This window comes from Sinocyclocheilus grahami, unplaced genomic scaffold, assembly GCF_001515645.1.
Source record: "Sinocyclocheilus grahami isolate Dianchi unplaced genomic scaffold, SAMN03320097.WGS_v1.1 scaffold656.1, whole genome shotgun sequence".
NCBI classification, from domain to species: domain Eukaryota; kingdom Metazoa; phylum Chordata; class Actinopteri; order Cypriniformes; family Cyprinidae; genus Sinocyclocheilus; species Sinocyclocheilus grahami.
In genome coordinates this window covers 69,131-76,110 of record NW_015505835.1, presented here as the reverse complement: position 1 = coordinate 76,110, position 6,980 = coordinate 69,131, and the positions used below count along the sequence as shown (strand labels likewise).

The following is a 6,980-nucleotide window of genomic DNA, read 5'->3' as shown; positions in this document are numbered from 1 at the left end:
TTTCTGTGTCTTGGCTCTTATTCTAGATATCTGTCTTTAGAAAAACACTTCACAATATTTAAGAGCTGTCTGACCATCTATCCAAAAACTAACAGCGGACTGGAAAGTTTGTGTACTGGGGTGGAAAGTCCCATGTCAAGGGTTTCCTGGGGACTTTTAGTGTAGACGCTCACATGCAGCTGCTCTGAGCTGTCTCTAGATGGGCCATTGTGTGCATGTGTTCATGAAGTTCCTGTTCCTTGAGGCAGAATTTAGCTCAAAGTTGTTCCAAAATATCTACGTAAATGTGTTCGTGTTCCTGAAGACTCTGAGTAGCCGGTACAGGTGTGTTTAATTAGGGTTGAAACTAAACTGTGCAGGAAGGTGGCCCTCCAGGAACAGGACTGACTCATGGCAGGGGATAAGTGCACTGACAGTACCCACAGTACCCAAGTCTTTGCACTTGATCACTTAACAACTTATATGACATATTTCCTGTATTTGGCCCAAGTGTTCAAGTGAGGATGAAGACCACAAATGTGTGTCGAACTTTTCATTACCTGGTGGGATACACTTATAATATTGTAAAAAATTACATAGCTTTATTTTCATTTTAAATACTTTGCATTTTAAAATCAACTTCTAAATGTCTGTTCAGTAGTCCCTATAACATGACATAATTTTACATTTTGGTGCATCTAATTATACTGAACAAAATTATAAACGCAACACTTTTGTTTTTGCCCCCATTTTTCATGGACTGTGGACTACAGGACTGTGGCCCTCCCGGAGCTGAGTTTGACATCCCTGATCTAGACCAGTGGTTCCCAAACCACATTCCTGGAGGCCCCCAACAGTTCACATTGTGCATATCTCCTTAATCAAATACACCTGATTCAGGTCATCAGCTCATTAGTAGAGACTCCAAGACCTGAAATGGATGTCAGACAAGGGAGACATGGAAACATGTACTGTAGTGCTTGGGTGGGGGGCTCTGGGAACGTGGTTGGGAACTAGTAATCTAGACATCACCGTGGCTCTGGTCCATGGGATTTCATAGCAACTACTACCTGACAGTGGCTCCAAGTCATGTCACTAGCCCCGAATTTCACTCACCGACAGAAAAGGGGTGTCCAAACTCAGTCCTGGAGGGCTGGTGTCCTGCAGAGTTTAGCCCCAACTTGCTTCAACACACCTGCCTGGAAGTTTCTAGTATGCCTAGTAAAGACATTGATTAGCTGGTTCAGGTGTGTTTAATTGGGGTTGGAGCTAAACTCTGCTGGACACTGACCCTCCAGGACTGAGTTTGGACACGCCTGAACCAGATGGTAACCCAGACAATCGTGCAATGTGAGAACAGCAGCGATTTGATGACTTTGAAAATCATGCCGTGTGTGCCCGGCATTAGAGGAGGACTGCAGGACTCTACAGTAGCATTCAGCACATGACCATGGTAACCCTCAGTCTTGCAAAATTTAGATGGGGCATTCATTCTAGCTTAACCTTGTCAAACGTGTATCTCATGAGAATTTCAAATGTACCTTATGAGAATTTCCATTTAGACAGCCATGCATCTCTGGGTCCATTGGATTCCACAGCAAAATACTACCTGACAGTCTATGCGCCATTGTGTCACTAATGTGTGGACTGACTGCAAAACCTTAGGGTAGCGTTTGGGGCAGAACCGTGGTCATCCCCATTTTGCATAAAGTCTCCCGAGATTTGCATGCATCATTCATGCATTTTCTTCATTGAGTTTGAGAACAATCCCAAGCCTGACTCAACACTAACCTGTTAAACGTCCATCTTGTTAGAGTTTTTCTTTCTGAACAACGTCTACAATCAAATCATCACTGCAGCTCTACTCCATGGGATTCACTCCAACTTCAGCCAAAGTTCAGACGTCTGGGCCATGTTCCACCCCCAGAACCAGAACACTTCTGGACACTGGATATCAAGGGATCCATTTATGTGAAGTGTCAACAGTATAACCATCCATCAAATCTTCTCTATACTGTTGGGGAAAATTGCAGACCCAACAAAACATGCTGTGATGTGCCTTGAGATTGGGAAAATCCACAATAGTGGACATCATCAGCAAATTTATCTTGCACTCTATTCCTTTTGCTCTTTTTTTATATTGAAGGATACAGTCGAGACAAGCTTTTGGAAAGTGGTGGACCAGAAGATTGATTGGGCTGGTCTGCTCAGTGTAAAGTCCACCCTTTTTATCCGAGCCATTCTCTAAACACACGTTACCCTTCTTGGCAGTTGACAAGTAGATGAATCCAGGTCTTCCAAGTGTTTATGCATGCCATAGACGTTTGTTCTCTTCAACACAAAGTTTGGCAAAAGCAATCTCGCGTGTCAAACTTTCTAATCCCTGATTGCCAAGTTAGAAGACACTCGATGGATTTCTTTTTTATTGCAGAAGTCCACTGATGTCAAGTAGTTTGTTTTCCTCATTGTAGCATTCACTCATAATGGGGGTTGCACACATGTAAAGCACATGACAAAGTGACAAAAGTGCATGATTTAATGGGATTCATTAGAGGCCGGTCTAACAGCGGCCATCGCCAAAAAGCTTCCCACGCACACAAGCAGAGCTCTGTGCAAATATGTTGCACAAAAAACTAATGAACTGCAAGCGGTCACATCTGGCCTGTAAAATGAATCAAAGAGTGGATAAACAATGTGCCATTGAGAAGGAAGAGTTCTGGAGGACACTAAAAGTGAAATGCAATAAAAAATGAAAGTTTAGGTTGACTTGTGTGAGAAGTGGTTTAATTCACATGTGATCAGACTGAGACCCGTGTTAATATAATAATTGTATTATACAATTTAAAATATCAAAAACAGTTTTATTAATGGAGAATGGCTGATTTGTCAGTATGATCTTTTAGCCGGGCTAAAATACACAGTATCAACTATAACACAAAACACCTGCACGCAACTGCAAACACCAGTTGAGGCAACTCTTTTTTTTGGCCATATATGAGGAAATCAGCAGAAAGCTATTGCCTTTACATGTATGGACAAAAACAGTGGAAATATTTTTTTAAATACAGTATCTGCAGAAGAAAGAAAGTCATACAGATTTGGAAGGAGGGTGAGTCAATGATAACTGAATGTTAATTTTTGGCTGATGTTTTCATGTTTTTTAAAACATTTCATGAAACTGCTTAGTAAAATAATATTATTTTTGGAAATTTGTGTCAGTAATATTTTCTTTGCAAAGTAATAGTTTTATAATATTTTTAAATGAACCACTTGTATACCCACCATTGACCACACATCAACACTATTTTATATTGATGTTTGGGAACCCTAAACAGGCCTATAGTTTGGTTAGTGAGCCATGTCACTTGGAATTAATTTATTTCATGAAAATGTTCTGTTATAATGGCTGTTCTAATTTTATTGTGGTTATTCATTCATTCATTCGTTTATTTATGGAAATTAACTTTTTTTCCTTCAAGGCACAAAATATTCAATAATTTTTTTTTTTTAGTGGTTTAGCTTTGCTATGAGCAGTTCCTAATATCAAGTATAGTGACATGAAGTGACATGTGGCCAAGTATGGTGACCCATACTCGGAATTAGTGCTCTGCATTTACCCATCCAAAGTGCACACACACAGCAGTGAACACACACAAACCGTGAACACACACCCGGAGCAGTGGGCAGCCATTTATGCTGCGGCGCCCGGGGAGCAGTTGGGGGTTCGGTGCCTTGCTCAAGGGCACCAAGGTGGGAGAGAGCGCTGTACATTCAGTCCCCCCCACCTGCAATCCCTGCCGGTACGAGACTCGAACCCACAACCTTTGGGTTATGAGTCCGACTCTCTAACCATTAGGCCACGACTTCCCCTATATCAAGTGTGACAGGTTAGAGACAGTCTGTTTCATCACTAAACACAGTACCTTTTTCTGCACTAAAAGATGCTCTCTGCACATGTCTTACTTTAATCATTAATTAATTTCCTTACCAATATTTCCTTTTGTTCTCTAATTGTTTATTTCATCTTTCAATATATTATTTGGTGCCATCACAGTATGAGCCAATGTTTCTTATTGTTTGCATGTATTTCACTCTTTTCAGATTAATTGTTGAGGAACTGTGCTGTATAACTGTAAGGGAAATATTTGATGGCTATTTATTACACCCTGGCATGAAAATCAAACAGTACTCCCTTCCCATAAGCCTTTGCCTATACCCCATCATGCGTCTTATCCATCTCATCTCTTCAACACCATATGTGCTTTGTTTGACTCTCCAGGCGGCATGAAAAAAAAGCCTGGTTCACCGTCTCCAGACCACTCCAGCCTGCCTTTGATGGTATTAGAGTCCATGGTGACGTCATCCGAAAGCTCTGTATAGTAAAAATAAAACCCCTTTTTAAAGTCAGCCCTGACAGACATGCAGTTTGCTCCTCTTCCTGCGGAGCGCTAATGCAGGTAAGACAAGGTGAAATTCAAGAATTTAAAACATAAGTATAAACAAACAATTGGTTAAGGGCACAAGATGGGAAGCGCAAAGGGATTGAAGGATAAGTGCTGTGTTTTGATTACCCTCTGGGCAGGGTTAAAAAGTCTGCATGAGTGGCACTTTCCATGAATAGTGCACAAAATAGTCTTTTTTTAGAGAGGGGAAAGGGGGTACTTTAGAAACTCTGTTACCATAAATATCTAAATACACTTTTAAAACCTGAATTAGGCTTTGTGATTTTCATTATTGTTTTTTTTCTCAACAAACATTGGTAACACTATACTTAAAGCCTTTATATATAAAGCATAATTTGAATGCATTCATTATGCCTTGTAATGCACCTTATAAATGCATTGTATGATATCGTGAATAATTGTTACCAGTTTTAATACGTTATAATGCTTATCTATTCATTGTTACACCTTTAGAAAATATAATGCATTCAAACATATGACAAACAAACCTTCAAATATTAGAATGCATTTTAACGTTGGTAACAATTGATGAAAAGATATAATGCATTACAATCTACATTATGAATACTTCATTCAAACCACGCTTTGCTTTGACAGTCAATCACTGGCGTTGGAGTTTTGAATCAGTATCGTTAACGTTACACTATTTTAGTTTTATGTATGAGCTATGCTCTGATTTTAAATTGTAATTTTGACAGCTCCTGAAATGGGTCATACCATTGATTTTACCAGAGCAAATAGAAAACTCGGTTGATAGAAGGACCCAGTTATTGCATGGACGGAGCAAGAACAGTGTAGCCTAAGTGTCTTAGGTATGCACACAGTTCAGTTTAATGGTAAAATTTGCCCTCTTTAACAGTGCAGTTAAACTAATTGTACGAAGCTGAACAACATTGAAATAAGAGCCCATGCATTTTTACGTGCATATGACTGACAGATAAATCTTGATTTATCTGTCAGTCAGATAGATGCACATAAGAATGTAGTTTGTTACAATAGGAGAATAGTTGACTCCATGCACATCTTCGGTAGAATGTAAATAGAGAATTTTATTTAACCCATACCTAGGCTTTGGGAATCCCAAATTGATTCCAATTCTGGAACAGGATACTTAAGGTCAGGAACCGGACACTTGTTATAAAATAAAAATTTTGATTCTTCTTGGATGTCGCAATTTTAAGGAATAACAGCATTAAAAAAAGATCAAGACAAAAGATAACAGGGTTGCACATTTAGCTCAAATTCATCTCTCGATACCCATTGGGTTGTAGTTCTTGTCTGATTACCTTATTTTTCTGTTAGCTCTTTACATTTATATTTCTTAACTTTTTTGACTGATATTTTCTTCTGACAATAAGCATGATAACAGGGTTGAACTGTTAAGCTGGGCAAATATGCCATACGGTATCTGTCACGGGGCTGACGAGACGAGAGGCGTGCGGATCCATGTACAAGCTATATTTAACAAGAGAAGTGGTCAAACACAGGCAGGGTCGATCAATGGCAAACAGGTATATGGCGGGCAAAACACAAGAATAGTCCTAGGGCTAGTGTAGGTCACTGATCGGCAGACAGAATCACAGGGGCGAGATGAGAGGGGAAAATCCAGGAAAACAGGCAAAGATCAGAAACCGAGAGAACAGGCAAGGCAAAACAAGGAAACACAGAGACTCGGAATGGGGTACAGGCTAAACAATACTCAGCCAAGAATGGTTGTTTGAGTGGGTGTTATAAGCCGGCGGAGCAGGGAGCCAGGGTGGAGCCGGCAGTACAGGTGGCGCTGAGGACCACCACAGCAGAGTAGACGGGACCGAAGATCCCAACGGCGGAGTAGAAGACCACCAGAGCCAGACAGTAGACCACCACGGCAGAGAGCCAGGGCAGAGCCGGCAACACAGGTGGAGCTGAAGACCTCCACAGCAGAAAAGACGGGACCGAAGATCCCCCTGGCGGAGCAGAAGACCACCAGAGCCAGACAGTAGACCACCCCGGCGGAGCAGAGAACCACCACGGCAGAGCAGAGGACCACCACGGCGGAGCAGAAGACCACCACGACGGAGCAGAGGGAACCGAAAACCCCTAACGGCGGAGTAGAAGACCACCAGAGCCAGACAGTAGACCACCACGGCAGAGCAGAGGACCACCACGTCAGACAGTAGACCACCACAGCGGAGCAGGCAGAGCAGTAGACCACCACGGCGGAGCAGAGAACCACCAGAGCCAGACAGTAGACCACCACAGCGGAGCAGAGGGCCACCAGAGCCAGACAGTAGACCACCCCGGCGGAGCAGAGAACCACCACGGCAGAGCAGAGGACCACCACGGCGGAGCAGAGGGCCACCATAGCAGAGCAGAGGACCACCAGAGCCGGACAGACCACTACGGCGGAGCAGAAAACCCCCTTGGTGAACCACACCGATCAGGAGACCATGGCGGAGACTGTAACAACGAGAGAGCAGAGACAGACAACACAGACAGAACATTGGGGTTGATAGACAAGACTGAGCATTCAGGGGCAACCTCCCTGGCAGACACAAA

At 42.4% G+C, this 6,980-nt stretch overlaps 1 long non-coding RNA gene across 1 annotated transcript in view; it reads left to right on the top strand.

Moving 5' to 3' along the window:
* Nucleotides 1–1,298: 1,298 nt before the first annotated feature.
* LOC107558712 (uncharacterized) overlaps nt 1,299–6,980 on the top strand; it is a 23,393-nt gene continuing 17,711 nt past the window's right edge. The window contains exons 1-2 of the long non-coding RNA XR_001605519.1: nt 1,299–1,432; nt 4,259–4,436. This is a non-coding gene — a long non-coding RNA (uncharacterized lncRNA). The remainder of the gene's footprint in view (nt 1,433–4,258; nt 4,437–6,980) is intronic.